The sequence below is a fragment of the Hyperolius riggenbachi genome, chromosome 9, assembly GCF_040937935.1.
Source record: "Hyperolius riggenbachi isolate aHypRig1 chromosome 9, aHypRig1.pri, whole genome shotgun sequence".
NCBI lineage: Eukaryota > Metazoa > Chordata > Amphibia > Anura > Hyperoliidae > Hyperolius > Hyperolius riggenbachi.
The window spans coordinates 279,585,589-279,605,980 of record NC_090654.1 but is presented as its reverse complement, the minus strand read 5'-3'; positions in this window follow the sequence as shown (position 1 = coordinate 279,605,980).

Here is a 20,392-nt window from a genome sequence, read left to right as displayed (position 1 = left end):
ATAACCCCCCTTCCTGACGCCTAACCGTAAACCCCCCCTTCCTGACGCCTATCCCTATAACCCCCCATCCTGACGCCTAACCCTAAAACCCCCCTTCCTGACGACTAACCCTAAACCCCCCTTCCTGACGCCTAACCCTAAACCCCCCATTCTGACGCCTAACCGTAAACCCCCCCTTCCTGACGCCTAACCCTAAAACCCCCCTTCTTGACGCCTAATCCTAAAATCTCCCTTCCTTACAACTAACCCTAAACCCTTCCTTCCTGATGCCTAACCGTAAATCCCCCCTTCTTGACGCCTAAACCCTAAAACCCCCCTTCCTGACGCCTAACCCTAAAACCCCCCCCATCCTGATGCCTAACCCTAAAACCCCCCTTCTTGACGCCTAATCCTAAAATATTCCTTCATTACAACTAACCCTAAACCCCCCCTTCCTGATGCCTAACCCTAAACCCTCCCTTCCTGACGCCTAACCCTAAAACCCCCCTTCTTGACGCCTAATCCTAAAATATTCCTTCATTACAACTAACCCTAACCCCCCCCCTTCCTGACGCCTAACCCTAAACCCCCCCTTCCTGACGCCTAACCCTAACCCCCCCTTCCTGATGCCTAACCCTAACCTGCCCATCCTGAAGCCTAACCCTAAATCCCCATGATCCTTGACACCTAACCTTAATCGCCTTAAACCCCCTTCCTAACCCTATAACATTGAAAATGATCAAAGTTGATAACTTTCAAAACTTAATAATTTTTTTGTTAATAAACATTATAACGTTCTTATTTTTAAAATGGTAACAAATTTCAAAAACCATAATGTTATAATTTTCAAAATGATAGTTATCGAGTGCCAATATTTCTGCTTTAGACGCCCAATAACCGATTTTTTTTACATTAGCGCCTATGAAGTAGCTATTACTCCTGGTGATTCTTCAGCCTTTAGGGCCCATTCACACTAGAAGCACTTTTCTGAGCGTTTTGCTATTGATTAGCAAATTTTTAAATTGTTCCCATTCACTTTCATTAAAATCGCAGTAAAAATCCTTGCAATTTTGCGATCGTGTACGCGAAAATCGCTGTGATTTTTCCATGATTTTTATGAAAGTGAATTGGAGCAATTTTTAAAAATGCTAATCGATCGCAAAACGCTCAGAAAAGCACTTCTAGTGTGAAAAGGCCCTTAGTGGGCTAGATTCACAAAACGGTGGCAACTGTTAGCACGCTGTGAAAAGTGCTTCGTGCAAAATTTATCATGATAACGATTATCGTGTACAAAAATTTGCGTTTGCACGTTAATGGTCACGTTCCTGCGATAAATTTGTGTTATTGCGCGAACGTGAACGTTAATGCGCAAAATAAATCGCGTTAATGCGCAAACACGAATATTTGTGTGCGATAACCGTTTTTCGAGCGAAACACATTTTTCACACAAAAACGCACTAAAACGCGCAAAAAGCCATGCTAACAGTTAGCACCGTTTTGTGAATCAAGCCCAGTGTCTGCTAACGACACTTGGACAGCTTCAGGCCAAATAAAAAGCAGAGGCAGCTCTGAAAACAATATGATGAACTAACGCGACAATTTTTTTGTCCAAGTAGCATCGGTACACAGGACCTTTTCTCTCTACCCATTACGGCCGCTGCCAGGCCTCTCGTTTGCCGTCAATAGAGATGTGGCGAACGGTTACCGAACCGTTCGCCGGCGAACATCTCTAAATCCCTGGGGCTTTGACTACTTCCGGGTCGCTCTGACCCGGAGTAGTATGCCTGCGCTGCCCGGCGGAGTGCGTCCTAGATCGCGCTCCTGTTGCCGGGCACTTTCTGCGCATGTGCGTGACATCATGAACGACGTCACGCTCATGTGCAGAGAGTGCCCGGCAACAGGAGCGCAATTTAGGACGCGCTCCGCCAGGCAGCGCAGGCGTACTACTCCGGGTCAGAGCGACCCGGAAGTAGTCAAAGCCCTAGAGATGTTCGCCGGGCGAACAGTTCGCCACATCTCTAGCCGCCAAGCAGATAAACGTCCACACCAGACACCCTATAAATGTTTATATCTTTGTCCATGTTACTTTGTTCTCTGGTTGAATGCGATGGACGTATGTCTTTTTTCAACCCAAATAGCTATGTAACTATGTCTTATTGAATTACGGTCATATATTACACATAGAATGGGGTCCTGGTCAGGGCCGGATTTGTACTCTTTACCGCCCAAGGCCACTACCAGCAGCCGTTTCCCTTCAGCATAGGTAGCCAGATGACCCCTCCCCCCCACCTCCAGTATAGGTAGCCAGGATAACCCTTCCCCCATCCAGCTTAGATAGCCTGATAGCCCCTCCCCCCTTCGTCTAGTATAAGATGCCAGACCCTTCGCCCCACTAATATAGCTTACTGTCAACCTGCCCTTGATCCTGCGGTGCCCTAGGCCATGGCCTATGTAGCCTTGGCTTGAATCCGGCCCTGGTCCTGCTCATCCTGCTGATTCACAGCCATCCTTTTTTTTTTTCATTATTTCGTTGGTTTCTTTGCTTTTCGTCTCATTACTGGTCATGACGTAGACCATGTGCTTCGGGAGTTGGTGGAGGTCACTTTGGAGATGATGTTCGCTCTTGTGATCCAGTCGCCGGAATCATTAATTATACATTCCGAACTGTTTCTCATGAAACATTGAACGCGTTCAGGTTGCGGCCATGTTAGCCGGAGTACATTACGGGCTGACTGGCAGACGCTTCCTTCCCCTGATCTTCCTCGTGTCCAGGTCATTTCTGCAGGAATCACTTCATTCCTGATCTCCGAAACTGACCACCTATACCGAAAAATGACTTTCAGTAAACGGATGTAAGCAAACGTTTCTGTGTCTTTAGACAAATGTTGGAATGAGCTGGAGACGTTCTGGTTGAATATCAAGGTGCAATCTGCAGAAAATTGTGCAAATAGAGGAATATCAAGGCTGCCATATTTATTTCCTTTTACAGAGGAACTGTAACCAAGGATTGGACTTTATCCCAATCAGTAGCTGATACCCACTTTCCCAGGAGAAATCTTTACTTTTTCTCAAATAGACCATCAGACGGGGACATCTGTATGGCTGATATTGTGGTGAAACCCCTCCCCCATGTGATGTCAGGACTTAGGTCCTGACATCACACTGGAGGAGCCTTGTTGCATTGTGGGAAATAGCAGCTTTTTCCAACTGCTAAGCGACCAGTATCTCCCTCTGTGCATATGCATATCTTTTAAACAAAACAACCTTTTAGCCCAGGGCAAACTTGGCCCTCCAGCTGTTAAGGAACTACAAATCCCACAATGCATTTGCCTTTATGAGTCATGACTGTGGCTGTCAGACTCCTGCAATGCATTGTGGGAAAGTTCAATGTGACGTCCGCTCAACCTCAGTATTGGGAACAAAGCTGGAACCAGGTGAATCATTGCCCAAACATGAGTAAAAATAAGGTGAAGTTCCGCTCGATGTTCCACAAAATTATCAAAAATCTTTATTGAATACAAATGACACGGCATAAAAAGTTCACTGACATGTTTCGGACGCACACCGGTCCTTATAGTCATAGCCAAGTGTACATGGGTATGTGGGCTCTGGCTACATGCTTTTATTGTGTCAGGTGCTGTCAATGAGGAGAAACATCTCAGCTTCTAGAAGACGCTGTTGCTAAGGGATGCTATCAGGTTGTCAGCCAATCAAAGATGGACTGTGGGCTGTCTGTGGAGACTGGTGGTCATTAGTTGTCGGGCCCCTCGGTGGCCCAATGATTGATCAGAGAAGTGGTGGTATAGAAGGTCAGGTAGCCTGGGGCTCTGGGTCAGTTGGTAGAAACAGGCTATCTTCTCCCACCTGCCCTTCCATTTTGTTCAATTTATTGGACTTGTTGCAGTACCTGCTTATTTGGGGGTGGGGGGGGGGGGGTAGTGATTCCCACTGTTAGGGGCAGGCATCTGGTAGCGTGGACTGGTGTTAAAGAGGAACTGTAGGGAAAATAACATAATGCATTTTTTTACAGTATTCATTCATAGACTATTTAGTATTTGCCTATTGTAAAATCTTTCCTCTCTCTGATTTACATTATGAAATTTGTCACTGGTGGTGACATCTTTAGTTCTGCCAGGTGATCTGCTTGCTTGGCAGTTGGAAAAGGACATTATTTCCCACAACGCAGCGAGGTTCACAGACAGGAAACTGTCAGGACCATGGTCATGACATCACACTGTGGGAGGGGTTTCACCACAATATCAGCCGTACAGAGCCCCCTGATGGTCCGTTTGAGAAAAGGAAAAGATTTCTCATGGGAAAGGGGGTATCAGCTACTGATTGGGATGAAGTTCAATCCTTGGTTATAGTTCCTCTTTAAAGTTTATTGCTAGGGTATACAGACTATGCAATATCTGGCTGGTGTTCAAGAAATATGTTGGTTGTATCAACTGGCGGCCAAAGTTAGTAACGTTTTGGTTTAAACTGGATAAAACCCCTAATAAATCAAGATCTGCCTTTAACCAATTAGCAGCTTCAATACAGTTATCTCGTTTGAGATAAGTGCGATGCTTTTGACCTCAGCTGGCATAACGCATTAAGCTGTAAATTCTTGGAATGCTTTGATCTCTCTCTGCTAGCAGAAATATAGAGACTGAAAGCAGAAGTCCTCTGCTATTGTCTCACACTGCCCTCTAGTGACAAGTGGCCATAATTACACATTACAGCAGTACAAATTAGAAGCAAGGAAATTTAAGAAATAGGAAATACAAAAAAATGTGCTCAAATTAATTAGCCTGGAACACTTGCAAGTCTCGAAATAAATTGGCTGCTAAAGGGTTAAACAGCTTTTAGTGTCAAGTGATTTTTATATTTGTTTAAAGTTTAAGTTATTAAAACCCAGCTAAGCCCTCAACTAAAAAAAAGGCAAAGTCTCAAAGCAATCATGCTGATTAGTTCAAGAGATGTTCAATAAGATGCTAACAATAGAAACAAGCAATCTATTTGCAGGCTAACTGGTTGGTTCACCAGTCGCCAGAGTTTGAGAAACAGTCCCCCAAAAGCTTGTCACATGAGCGCCAACAACCTTACCCCATGCAGAGGTCCATCAACCTCCCCTCCCCCCAATGTGTGTGTGCAACCCCCGGACCGGAGAGGAAAGACACGTTGAGCTGTGCATTGCAGGCACTGGCACTACACTTACCTCCCTCCCTCTGTTTCCTCCAAGACAGCATCTCCTCCCTGCAGCATCTGATCCCCAGGATGCCGGGTATGTGCTGCACCTCCTCCCATAGCATCTCCTCCCTGCTGGCCCGCAGCATCTGATCCCCAGGATGCCGGGTATGTGCTGCACCTCCTCCCATAGCATCTCCTCCCTGCTGACCTGCAGCATCTGATCCCCAGGATGCCAGGTATGTGCTGCACCTCCTCCCATAGCATCTCCTCCCTGCTGGCCCGCAGCATCTGATCCCCAGGATGCCGGGTATGTGCTGCACCTCCTCCCATAGCATCTCCTCCCTGCTGGCCCACAGCATCTGATCCCCAGGATGCCAGGTATGTGCTGCACCTCCTCCCATAGCATCTCCTCCCTGCTGGCCCGCAGCATCTGATCCCCAGGATGCCGGGTATGTGCTGCACCTCCTCCCATAGCATCTCCTCCCTGCTGGCCCGCAGCACCTGATCCCCAGGATACGGGGTATGTGCTGCACCTCCTCCCACAGCATCTCCTCCCTGCTGGCCAGCAGCGTCTGATCCCCAGGATTCCGGGTATGTGCTGCACCTCCTACCATAGCATCTCCTCCCTGCTGGCCCGCAGCACCTGATCCCCAGGATGCCGGGTATGTGCTGCACCTCCTCCCATAACATCTCCTCCCTGCTGGCGTGTAGCATCTGATCCCCAGGATGCCGGGTATGTGCTGCACCTCCTCCCATAGCATCTCCTCCCTGCTGGCCCGCAGTATCTGATCCCCAGGATGTCGGGTATGTGCTGCACCTCCTCCCATAGCACCTCCTCCCTGCTGGCCCGCAGTATCTGATCCCCAGGATGCCGGGTATGTGCTGCACCTCCTCCCATAGCATCTCTTCCCTGCTGGCCCGCAGCATCTGATCCCCAGGATGCCGGGTATGTGCTGCACCTCCTCCCATAGCATCTCCCCCCTGCTGGCCAACAGCATCTGATCCCCAGCATGCCATTTATGTGCTGCACCTCCTCCCATAGCATCTCCTCCCTGCTGGTCTGCAGCATCTGATCCCCAGGATGCCGGGTATGTGCTGCACCTCCTCCCATAGCATCTCCTCTCTGCTGGTCTGCAGCATCTGATCCCCAGGATGCCGGGTATGTGCTGCACCTCCTCCCATAGCATCTCCTCCCTGCTGGCCCGCAGCATCTGATCCCCAGGCTACCGGATATGTGCTGCACCTCCTCCCATAGCATCTCCTCCCTGCTGCCCGCAGCATCTGATTCCCAGGATGCCGGGTATGTGCTGCACCTCCTCCCATAGCATCTCCTCCCTGCTGGCCCGCAGCATCTGATCCCCAGGATACCGGGTATGTGCTGCACCTCCTCCCATAGCATCTCCTCCCTGCTGGCCTGCAGCATCTGATCCCCAGGATACCGGGTATGTGCTGCACCTCCTCCCATAGCATCTCCTCCCTGCTGGCCCGCAGCATCTGATCCCCAGGATGCCGGGTATGTGTTGCACCTCCTCCCATAGCATCTCCTCCCTGCTGGCCTGCAGCATCTGATCCCCAGAATACTGGGTATGTGCTGCACTGGCATTACTCACTTGCTGTCAGGAGATTAGCAATGGGATCACCAGCCACACATAAAGTCTAACTACAGCGGTGCCTCATGTGACCTGACAGCACGTAACAGGTCACACGAGGCATGCTGTAGCCATGGATACAGGACGCTGAATGGGCGGTTGGAGATCTCATCGCTGGAATGCGGGAACGCTGAGAGCAGGTAAGTGAAGTGGCGCGTTGCATCTAGGGAGGGAGAGGAGGAGTACGAGGAGGGGGACATTTGGGGAGAGGAGCCACCTCTTGCCTCCCTCTAATTGTTGCTGCCCTAAAGCACATGAATCACATTGCTTCATGGAAGAACCATCCCTGGCTCTGCGCTGCAGGCCCACTGGCCAACTTCTAGATGCCGGCTTGTGCCTACTAAAGGGGCATAACCACAGGGACTACACCAGAATGCCAGAAGTGTCTTGTTGGAGCAACAAAAAGATCAGAAATATCCCTGATACAAAGAAAGACGACCTTATTTTTCAGACCATAAGACGCACCTAGGTGTAGAGGACAAAAACCAGGGAAGAAAAATATATACTAAACCTGGTGCATCTATGGTGAAAAGGCATCTTGTGGATTATGCCTCCTTTGTACCTCATGCGCCCTTGCACCTCTTGTGTCTCCCTGTGTCCTCCTCTGACCTCCTTGTGTCCTCCTCTGACCTCCTTGTGTCCTCCTCTATGCACCTTTGTGTCCCCGTGTCCTCCTCTGCATGGGCACAGTAGAGGGAGTCCCCGACATTGCGGCGGGTTGGAGGTTCGTATTGGCAAGCGTTCACAAGTCAGGTACTCCCTGAATTTGGACAATAAGACGCAGTGACTTTTTTTCCCCACTTTTGGAGGAAAAAATTAAGTCTTATAGTCCAAAAAATACAGTATATAGCTGGTTTATCTAATATTGTGAAGAACATTAGGCCGGCACAGAAATACAGAACATGTGACTGACATGGTTCCAGTAACCTGAGACGTGATTGGCTGCTGAGGTCCCCTCTCTACTTCACACATTATCATTGGTTTTGGCTCCGTCTCATTCAATAAGGCTGATAAAATGCTTAATAATGAATGCAAGACGTGTAATAATGAGTTCATTAGGGAACTCCTGATCTCGGCTCCTCTGTGACAGCCGCGCTGTATGTTCAGATGAAATGAACCGCGACTCGTCGAGCGTCTCAGATGTCATTTGTCTTGTCCCCGGCGCCATGGGCCGTGCGATCGAGTCGCTATAATTTCATTGTGTCATGTCTCAGCTGTCATTCCTATGAACTCAATATTCCACACTGCTCCCTCGTTTAAAGTCATAAAGAGATGCACCATTTCAAGTAGAACTGTCAATGGAGAAATACTGAGGCTGCCATTGCGGAACCTTTAAAACCAGATTAAAGAAATCACCCAGAGCTGGCAAAAAATATCTCCGGATTCTACCTAGAGGTAGACAAACCCTGCTGAAGATGTTCTATGGGGATTGCTCTGAAGACCATTTCATACTAGAGAAATGTCAGTGCTGCTCGGATACCCCTTTTCAAAATCCGGATTGGATTCGGATCCGGATACCCAGATATCCGATCTGGGTAGGATATCCGAGTTCAAAATTTTCTGATCCGAATCCGAATCGGATTTCCGACCTCAGTATCCGGGGTACCGGGCGGATTCGGATATCTGGATAGAAAAAATGGAAGTGGCCTTTAAATTGCTTTAAACACGTTTTTTAAGGGTAAATGAGGCATGTAGCATCATTATTTTTTAAAGGGAAACACTAATTGATGATTTGGGGACTTAAAATCCCCCCCCCCTAAAAACAAAATGGCTGTCAATTAACATCAGGACTAGGTTCCAGACAGCGGTCGTACAGCCCACATTGGGCTTGATTTACTAACCCGGCACTAAGCCGGTTAGTGTGCCCTAAGTGTTAGTGTGCGCAACCCACAGCGTTTGAAACAATCCCACTCACTGTGCGCGCAGCGCGGGTAATAGTGCGCGCTACTACCCTTAAAAGTCACACCCGGTGCGACGAAAATGGTGCATTGGGTGCCCGTTAAGCAGCGCTATGATGCGCCACTTCGGGGGCACCAGTTGCACCATTTTTGTCGCACCGGGTGCGACTTTTAAGGGCCAGCATAAATCACTTGCTGTTGCTCCTTTAACTTGCATTTTTTTCTTTTGTACTACAGTATAATTTCGTTATAATAAACTGATATAGAAAAATTTGGGTATAAAAAACTACCCTTCCAGGTCACAGCCAATCTCTAATATAAGTCTATGGGAGCAACGCCTGGTATAACTTCTGTTATCTATATATATAAAATCGGATGTGTGTATGTGTGTGTGTGTATGTATGTGCCGCGATCACGCGAAAACGGCTTGACCGATTTGAACGAAACTTGGTACACAGATCCCTTACTACCTGGGATGATATGTTCTGGGGGTCTCGTGGCCCCCCTGCACACGTGGGCGGAGCTACAAACAGCAAATCAGATTTCACCCATTCAAGTCACTGCCATCCTTTCTAGAGAGGCCCTTCTTAAATGGGAACCCCCGGTCAGTCCAATGCCCATACCGGGCCCTCCCCTGTGGAATGCCGTCACCGCACACATCGAATACCTCGCCACCAAGCGAGCACCAAACAAACGCCGCCATAGAGGAAGGAGGGCGGGGGCCCAGGTCCGACTCAAAAGGAAAGGTCTTCGCTCCCCTGTCCCTGCCATCCTACTTGCAAATGTCTGCTCACTGCCCAACAAACTGGACGAGCTGCTCCTCCTACTCGATAGCAAGCCCCTGATCAGCAAGAACACCCCTGTTCTCTGTTTCACCGAGACCTGGCTGTGTGACAGCATCCCCGACAACTCTCTACATGTCCCGGGCTACAACCTCCTAAGAGCAGACCGAGATGCTGCCCTCTCAGGGAAAACGCGAGGGGGTGGTATCTGCCTGTACATAAACACCTCCTGGTGCTCTGACACCACCACTCTCCACAAGGCCTGCACCCCTGATGTTGAGTTCCTCGCCATAAACTGCAGGCCCCGGTACTCCCCGAGGGAGTTCTCTTCCGTGGTCCTCGTTGGGGTCTACATTCCTCCCGATGCATGCTCCAGGACCGCCCTACAGATACTTAGTGACGGTATCTCGCGGTGGGAATCTGCCCTCCCGGAGGCCCTGTTCATCATCTTGGGCGACTTCAACAAGGCAAACCTTCGGCACGAGATTCCCCGCTACAAGCAGCACATTACCTGCCCCACCAGGAACTGTAACACCCTGGACCACTGCTACACGGTCCATAAAAATGCATACAAGGCCACCCAAGGCGCCCCCCTGGGGAACTCCGACCACAACACTATACACCTGATCCCCACCTACAGGAGGCTCCTGGAGAGTGGAGACCTCAAAGCCCATCGTCAGAACCACTAAAAAATGGACTGCAGAAGCCAAACTGGAGCTCCAAGCTTGCTTTGAAACCACCGACTGGACGACTCTGGAGGCACCCACCCTTGATGAATGGGCCGAGAATATCACCTCCTACATTAGCTTCTGCGAAGAAGCGTGTATCCCATCCAAAACCTTCAGAGTCTACCCCAATAACAAACCCTGGTTCAACGACAAGCTTCGTCGACTTCGGAAACGCAAAGAGGAAGCGCACAGATCTGGCTCTTCAGAGGACTTCAGAGAGGCCAGGCACGCCTTGAAAAAAGAACTGCGTTCTGCAAAGAGGGCCTACGCTGAAAAGCTGGGGCTCTCTCTTCAGTCAACCAACACACGGGAAGTATGGAAAGGCCTGAGAGCAGCCACGAACTTTAAACCAGTACCCCAAACGGCGACCCCGAGCCCTCGACTGGCAGAGGAGCTCAACGAGTTCTACTGCAGATTCGAGCAACATCCCAACCAGTCGGGGGGCCAAACAGCATCGAATGTGGCATCCCCCCCCCTCGGGTGAACCCGTCACCCAGGCTCCTGTTGCTGTTCTGGAATCAGAGGTACTCCGGCACCTCCGCAAGCTCAACCCCAGGAAATCCTCTGGCCCGGACGGTGTGTCGTCTATCTGCCTGCGATCCTGTGCTGAACAGTTAGCCCCTGTGCTCACCCCCTTATTCAGGCAGTCACTATCGGACGGCACAGTCCCCTCCTGTTTTAAGAGGTCTACAATTGTACCAATCCCGAAAAAACCAGGCAGCACTGAGCACAATAATTTCCGACCAGTGGCCCTAACCTCTAACATCATGAAGCTCCTCGAGCGGTTGGTCCTTGCCCATCTGAAGAGGTCCACGGACGCCCTTTTAGACCGGCTTCAATTCGCATACAGGGCTAACAGATCCGTGGAGGACGCCATCAATGCCAGCGTGGCATACATCACTGAGCACCTAGACAGCCCCGCCTCCTATGCTAGGATCCTGTTCCTGGACTTCAGCTCGGCGTTCAACACGATCTGCCCAGACATCCTGACCACCAATCTGACACAGCTCGGAGTCGACCCTACTCTCCGAACATGGATCAAAGACTTCCTGACAAACAGAACGCAACAGGTGAAGCTCGGCAACCACCACTCCAGCGTTCGAACTACCAATACAGGGGCCCCACAAGGCTGTGTTCTGTCACCTCTACTGTTCTCCCTCTATACCAATAACTGCATCTCATCTGCTGACTCTGTGCGAGTCATCAAATTTGCAGACGACACCACCATCATCGGCCTAATTGGAAGCAACGGGGAGCAGGAGTACGAGTACCGCAGTGAAGTTGAGAGAATATGTGACTGGTGCAAAGACAACAACCTAGTCCTCAACGCAGCAAAGACTGTTGAACTAGTCGTTGATTTCAGGAGGAACCCCCCTCCCCTCCCTCCAGTCCTCATTGGAGGTACGGAAGTCTCTATGGTGACATCTGTTCGGTTCCTTGGCACGACTCTCACAAACAACCTGAAATGGGGGCAAAATACCACCAGAATTCAGAAGAAATCCCAGCAGAGAATGTTCTTCCTGCGCCAACTGAAGAGATTTGGCACGCCCAGGGAGCTGCTGACCAGCTTCTACACCGCCACCATAGAATCCATCCTCTGCTCCTCAGTCATTGTCTGGTACGCTGGTGCATCGGCCAGCGACAAACGCAAACTGCAGAGAGTCATAGCTGACGCAGAGAAGATCATCGGATCTCCACTTCCATCTCTTGATCTCCTCCACTCCAATAGGATGAGGAAGAGAGCCACCATGATTTCCCGTGACCCCTCTCACCCAGGCAGCCACTACTTCAAGCTCCTTCCGCTGGGCCGTCGCTACAGGACTATACCATCCAAAACCACCAGGCGGAGGAACACTTTCTTCCCCCAAGCTGTTCGGCTCCTGAACTCCAACCTCCCACTGTCTGGCCCGCGCACCAGCGTGCTCCAGCTGGGTCGGTCAGCCGGTGCCCGCAAATGCCTGCCGGGACGGTCTGATACCCAAATGGACGGTCTGATATCCAAAATGGACTCGGGGCCTTTACCTGCACCTTATTACTAGTCACTAGGACTGTAGTGAAAGGGCCGATATGAGATACGAACTGGTCAATGCATTTCTACTGTACGTGTTGTTCGTCTGTCTCACACTCTGTCCATGCCATGTGCATGTCTGTCTCATACTCTGTCTATGCCATGTGAACCACAAATAATTCCGATTACAGCTCTTGCTGTACTTGGCGAAATAAAGTGATTCTGATTCTGATTCTGAAGTCAATGGAAAAAATGTAAAAGGCTGCCATTCTCACAGTAATCAAACCAGAGTCCCCACACATGGCACAGTTGCAGGGGCGGCGCTACACTGGGGCTTGCCGTGGCTGAAGCCCCAGCTGACAAACTGTAAGCCTCCCCGGAAGCCCCCCCAGAGCTGAGTGGACTTTAAAAAAAAAAAAACTTTCCCTCATGCTAAGGCTGCTTAAATGTTCTTCCTTCATCAGTGCCGTTGTTAGCTAAATTTATTTGTAGTTCGTGCCGGTATCAGCCCCATTGTGCCCCAAACGGCATTTCCACTGTACAAAATAGTCCTGATTGCTGCAATAACACTGGCTGACTCAAAGGCGTAAGGATACAGGATTTTGCAGCTGCAGGGCGGAAGGATACACGTTTCAGCTGACAGCGCGGGTGTTTTTTAAAGCTATTAGGAAATAGGAAGCATTGAAGAATAGAGATGGGAAGTTCGGATCTTTTCAATGATCCGGATGATTCGAATCGGATCATTGAAAAGATCCGGATCTTTGATCCGAATCTCGGATCATTTTACTACCGAAGCATTCGGGGTGAGATGACTAGCAGGACAGGTCTTTCCCTGCTGTGGACAGGAGAAGGGGAGGGGGGTGGACACACAGAGAGAAGGGGAGAAGATGGACAGAGGGCAGGGAGTGGACAGAGAAGGGAGGAGGGACGAGCAGAGAGCAGAAATGTTTGTGCACACAATACCCACATGCTGCAATCATATGCTTTACATGTATTTATTTCACCTATATGCTCATCTGTGTACTTTCCATGCAAACGTCACACAGTGAAGGAAAGCATTCCCAGAAGATAAGTGCAGCTGTTTAGTGCCGAGTGGTGGAGGATCATTTTGCCTTTCAATCACAGTGCCTGCAAAGTTACTGAGCTGTGCTGAGCCAAAAGCTTCAAATGTGATCACTGTGCACAACTACGGAACAGACAGCCTGTAATGAGCAGCACATTGCAGCCAGTATGTGTGCTCCACACATATCTGGCAGTGGCACCCATGTCCCCTCTCTCTGCTACCTGCTGTCCCTGCAATGCTGCCTCCCATCCAACAGAGCGATCCATCTCAGCTCTGCTTCCAGGACCCCGCTGCTCGCTGAGAGGGGGCGTGTCGCTCCTGGCCCCGCCCCTTTTGTGATCCGAATCGTTCATTTTGATGATTCGGATGATCGACTCATTAAATAGATTCGGATCAAAGATCCGAATCGTTCATGATCCGGACAACACTATTGAAGAAGAGAGGAGGAGAAGCAGAAGGCTGGAGGAATGTCTGATCCTATAGTCAGAAATCAGCGGTGTCTGTGAGTGTTTCTCCCCCACGACTTCACTCACACCACCAGTGGACAAAAGGGCAGAGATCATGGATGTCTGACACCAGGGAGAGGAGCAGGCACAGAGGAATTACTAGTGACATCCAGGGTAAAGCAGCAGCAGAATAGATACTGTGAAAGCAAGCAGGGATTATGGGCATACATTAGGATAACAGATCACCAAGTGAATGTCTCTTCGCATGTTACTCTGCTGTGCAGGGAAGGGAGTCACACATCCTCACCATACACTGAAAATAATGCACTTTACCTGCTAACCTGTTGCCTATTATATGCTATTATATTATATGGTGCAAATTCATTTTGTGGGGCACAGGGTGCCTAATTGCTATATGGGAAACGTCTACTTATCAAGTGGTATGTGTCACTAATTGCTGTGTGCTCTGCTACCTTACTACTTCCTACTATCCATCTGCTACCTTACTACTGTGCAGAGGGATATGCTGCCTAACTGCCATGCAGGGGTATAAATGGGGGATAAATGCAGTCCTATTGCTATGTGATGGATGCCTGATTACTGTACTATGTGGGACATATGCAGCTGTATTACTGTATGGTAGATGTAGTGCCTAACTGCTAAATGGGGGATTTGCTGCCTAAAAATTGCTATGTGTGAGATATTTTGGCTGTTATGATGGAAAGAGTCTATAGGAGGTCCCCTAAAGTAGACTGGCACCGAGATTTCTAGCCTTATTTTTTTTTATTATGGTGACATATAACCTGTCATTGCCATGCCCACAAACACCACGGTTTGCTTTTATTGGTGCCCCGAAGTCCCCCGAATCTTTTGGGATGCTGGCAACGCACCTGCCCCTAATTCTCCCCTGTGGTGGTGCTGCTGCCACCGCTAACTCACCTCAGATCAGTGGTGAGCAGGAGATAGGAATCAGCCAGACCGACGCATAGCAGCCGCACGGTGGACTTTAAATGCTGGACGTGACCGATGATGTCACTTCCTGCATTTGAATTCACCGCGTGGCTGCAATGCACCATTCTGGCTGACTCCTATCTCCTGCTCGCCGCCGATCTGAGGTGAGTTAGTGGCAGCAGCACCACCACAGGGGAGAATTAGGGGGGTATATTTAAGCAGCCGCAGGTGATGCAACGGTAGATGGCTTCTTCCTCCTCCATGCCCCCAGATGGACCCAGGACCATGGGAGCCACATACGTCTCTCGCTGCCACTCAAGTACCACCTGTTGCGGGGTCCTGGGCTAAAGGATGAGGTCAGTGCTAGAGGCAGGAATGAGATGTGCTGCTGGGGTTACAGAGGGACAGGGGTGTGATATGCTGGGGGAGGGGGGTGGCTGGAGTGTGATGTTTTTGGGGGGACAGGGGTGTGATGTGCTGGCAGGGACAGGGGGGTGATGTGCTGGCGGGGACAGGGGTGTGATGTGCTGGAGGAGACAAGGGTGTGATGTGCTGGCAGGGACAGGGGTGTGATGTGCTGGCAGGGACAGGGGTGTGATGTGCTGGCGGGGACAGGGGTGTGATGTGCTGGCGGGGACAGGGGTGTGATGTGCTGGCGGGGACAGGGGTGTGATGTGCTGGCGGGGACAGGGGTGTGATGTGCTGGCAGGGACAGGGGTGTGATGTGCTGGAGGGGACAAGGGTGTGATGTGCTGGAGGAGACAAGGGTGTGATGTGCTGGAGGAGACAAGGGTGTGATGTGCTGGAGGAGACAAGGGTGTGATGTGCTGGAGGAGACAAGGGTGTGATGTGCTGGAGGAGACAAGGGTGTGATGTGCTGGAGGAGACAAGGGTGTGATGTGCTGGAGGAGACAAGGGTGTGATGTGCTGGAGGAGACAAGGGTGTGATGTGCTGGAGGAGACAAGGGTGTGATGTGCTGGAGGAGACAAGGGTGTGATGTGCTGGAGGAGACAAGGGTGTGATGTGCTGGAGGGGACAAGGGTGTGATGTGCTGGAGGAGACAAGGGTGTGATGTGCTGGAGGAGACAAGGGTGTGATGTGCTGGAGGAGACAAGGGTGTGATGTGCTGGAGGAGACAAGGGTGTGATGTGCTGGAGGAGACAAGGGTGTGATGTGCTGGAGGAGACAAGGGTGTGATGTGCTGGAGGAGACAAGGGTGTGATGTGCTGGAGGGGACAAGGGTGTGATGTGCTGGAGGAGACAAGGGTGTGATGTGCTGGAGGAGACAAGGGTGTGATGTGCTGGAGGAGACAAGGGTGTGATGTGCTGGAGGAGACAAGGGTGTGATGTGCTGGAGGAGACAAGGGTGTGATGTGCTGGAGGAGACAAGGGTGTGATGTGCTGGAGGAGACAAGGGTGTGATGTGCTGGAGGCAGGGCTGTGGAGTCGGAGTCGGAGTCGTGGAGTCGGGCAATTTTGGGTGCCTGGAGTCGGAGTCGGGAAAAAATGCACCGACTCCGACTCCTAATTAATTTGTAACTGTAATTAAAATAGAAAATATGATAAAATGTTCTATTTCTCAGATAATAGTCATTAAAAATAATGTATATATACAGTAAAAGCTGTGCTTAGTCCACAAAAATGAAATAAACCAATCAAAATTAGTTACTTGTGCTGCTTCAATAAAGCAGTCCCTGTATTTTTAAGGTCAGATATACATATCTGATTGTGACTGTATATATGATGTGTACACAGGAATCTCTTATATATACTAAATAACATCTATGTTGTAAGAATAAAGCCTGATGTGTAGCTGTGTCACTAATACAGATTGTCAATGAGATGGAAATAATTCTGCACTGATGCTGATTTATGCAAATGTATGCACTCCCTTTGCTGATGAAATCAAATAATTTGATATATTGTTAAAATTTGGTTTGGTGACTACAAATTAAAGGGTACCTGAGACGGATGAAAAGTAAAGTTTTATAAATACCTGGGGCTTCCTCCAGCCCCCTTCAGGCTAATCAGTCCCTCGCTGTCCTCCACCACCCGGATCTTCTGATATGAGTACTGGTAATTCAGCCAGTCAGCGCTGTCCGGCTGCATGCCGCTCCCACAGCCAGTAACATTCTGTACCTGCGCAATAGTGCTGCACAGGTGTAGTGTGCTCCTGGCGGCGGAGTGTGTGCATGAGCACTACGCCCGACTGGCTCAAGTACCTGGACTCATAGCAGAAGATCCAGGTGGTGGAGGAGGACAACGAGGGACTGATTATCCTGAAGGCGGCTGGAGGAAGCCCCAGGTATGTATAAAACTTTAATTTCATCTGTCTCAGGTTTACTTTGTTACACAGTAGTACTATACTCTGCATATGCACTCCCCACAGAGCTGCAGGGAATCCACTGAGAATGCTGTGCACATTGAACACAGAGGTGTTGTCTGTCACCCAGAATCTCCTCATTTCCCTGCAGAGTACCTGCACATCATTCTTACATGTACCCACACTTACATTGCCTAGGGCCTGATAGATGTTCTTTGTTCCGGTTTGTACCTTTTACAAGTACTCTTACCAAGGACTAGTTTTAGTCTAAAGGGAATAAATATAGTAGTCTACATATCCTTCTCACTTCAGTTGTCTTGTAAAATTCCTAAGCGTTGGCAGTTAAGAGACAAATTTCATGTTACATACTTTTAATCAACAAAATTGTAATATGCAAATTAGAGGAGTCGGAGTCGTGGAGTCGAAGTCGGTGGAATCCTAAACTGAGGAGTCGGAGTCGGTGGATTTTTGGACCGACTCCACAGCCCTGGCTGGAGGAGACAAGGGTGTGATGTGCTGGAGGAGACAAGGGTGTGATGTGCTGAAGGAGAAAAGGGTGTGATGTGCTGAAGGAGACAAGGGTGTGATGTGCTGGAGGAGACAAGGGTGTGATGTGCTGGAGGAGACAAGGGTGTGATGTGCTGGAGGAGACAAGGGTGTGATGTGCTGGAGGAGACAAGGGTGTGATGTGCTGGAGGAGACAAGGGTGTGATGTGCTGGAGGAGACAAGGGTGTGATGTGCTGGAGGAGACAAGGGTGTGATGTGCTGGAGGAGACAAGGGTGTGATGTGCTGGAGGAGACAAGGGTGTGATGTGCTGGAGGAGACAAGGGTGTGATGTGCTGGAGGAGACAAGGGTGTGATGTGCTGGAGGAGACAAGGGTGTGATGTGCTGGAGGAGACAAGGGTGTGATGTGCTGGAGGAGACAAGGGTGTGATGTGCTGGAGGAGACAAGGGTGTGATGTGCTGGAGGAGACAGGGGTGTGATGTGCTGGAGGGGACTGGGGTGTGATGTGCTGGAGGGGACTGGGGTGTGATGTGCTGACAGGGACAGTATTGTCATGTTCTGGAGAGGACAGGGGTGAGATTTTCTGGGGGTACAGGGGTTTTGTGCTGGAGGGGACATGGGTGTCAAGACACCCCTGTCTCCCCAGCTCACAATACTCCCTGTCCTCCCAGCATGACACCCCTGTCCCTCTGTTCCCTCAGCATACATTTACTGGTGAAAGGCCGTCTGTCATTATGTGCATTTACTGGTGAAATGCTGTCTGGGGAAACGTTGTCCCTCATTACATGCATTTACTGGTGAAACTGTCTCTCATTACATGCATTTACTGGTGAAACGTTGTCTCTCATTACGTGCATTTACTGGAGAAACGCTGTCTGTCATGTGCATTTACTGGGGAAATGCTGTCTGTCATTATGTGCATTTACTTTATATTTTTTTTTTATGCAACTACATTAGCTGGTACAAATACATTACAGTTAGCCCCGCTCACATGATGTCATGACCACGCCCATATTTTCACCGCGGCACAGGGCAAATTCCCGCCATAAGCCCCACCTGCCAGCCATTGTGCCCCTCTTGAGCCCCCCCAAAAATCTGAAGCTGGAGCCGCCGCTGCACAGTTGGTCACTTGGCGACCGAGGTTACAAATCCAGGAAAAGTGGGCGGAGCATAAAACTGCCAATCAAATTTCAGCCATTCATTTAAATGGGAAAATGTAAACTGCAGCCATTCTTAGACTGTTAATCACAGGGTTCTCAAACTTGGTACACTTGGTCACTGGGTGAATACGAGTCCGATTCAAGAAAATGGGTGGAGCCTACAACAGCCAATCAAAATTCACCTATTGATTTTCAAGGGGAATATTTAAACTGCTGCTATTCTTACACTTTTAATGGCAGAGGCTTCAAACCTGCTACAGTCGGTCATTGGGTGACTGGGGTCAAAATTCACTAAAGGGGCGGGGCCACATACAGCCAATCAGATTTCCTTGGTGAATAAACTGCTTCCATTCACATATTTTTTATGCCAGGAACCTGAAAGCTCACAAACTTGGTCATTGAGTGACTGTATGTCAAGGTTACAAAAGTGGGCGGAGCCAAAAAAAACTTTTATTGGGAAAATATAAACTGCAGCCATTTTTACACCGTTAATGGCAGGGTTCTCAAACTTTGCACAGCTGGTCACAGGGTGACTGAGATTAATATTTTGGACGGTGGGTGGAGCCTACAACAGCCAATAAAAATTCACCTTTTGATTTTCAAAGGGAATATTTCATCTGCTACCATTCTCTTACACTGTGAAAAGCAGATTCCTCAAACCTGGTACAGTTGGTCGCTGGGTGACTGGGGTCCAAATTCGGAAAGGGGGCGGAGCCACAAACAGACAGATTTGTTTATTTTTCAATGGGAATATACAAAGTATTGATACCAAGGAACCCAAAGCCGATAAACTTGATAACTGAGTGACTGTATGTCAAGGTTAGAAAAAGTGGGCGGTGCCAACAACTACATTTTTAACATGGCAGGGTTCCCAAACTTTACACAATTGGCCACTGGGTGACTGGGATGAATATTGAGAAATGTGGGTGGAGCCTACAACAGCCAATCAAAATGTACCTATTGATTTTCAAGGGGAATATTCCCATTGCTACCATTCTCACACTGTTAGTGGTAGAGGCCTCAAACCTGATACAGTGAGTCATTTAGTGACTAGGGTCCAAATTCACTAAAGGGGTGGAGCCACAAACAGCCAATCAGATTTGTTAGATTGATTTCAGCCATTCTGTTATTGGCAGGGTTCTCACACAGTTGGCCACTGGGTGACTTGGACTAATATTCAGAAAAGTGGGTGGAGCCTACAGCAGCCAATCAAAATTCACCTTTTGATTTTCAAGGGGAATATTTACATTGCTGCCATTCATGCACTCTTAATGGCAGAGGCCTAAAATCTGCTACAGTCAGTCACTGGGAGACTGGAGTTTAAATTCTGAAGGGATCAGGCTAAAAACAGCCAATTAGATTTGTTTAATTTCAATGGTAAAATGCAAAAATGTTCAAATTCAGTAAAGGTGCGGAGCCAAAAACAGCCAGATTTCTTTGCTGGATAAACTGCTTCCATTAGCACAATTTTGATGCCACGAACCCAAAAGCTCACAAACTTGGTCATTGAGTAGTGACTGTGTGTCCAGGTTACAAAAAGTGGGTGGAGTTAAAAACAGATTTTTCTGGGAAATTGTAAACTGCAGCCCTTCTTCACTGTTAATGGCAGGGTTCTTAAACTTAGCATAGCTGGTTACTGGGTGACTGGGATTAATATTCAGAAAGGTGGGAGGAGCCTAAAAATGGCAATCAAAAATCACATGTCACTTTTCAAGGAAAATATT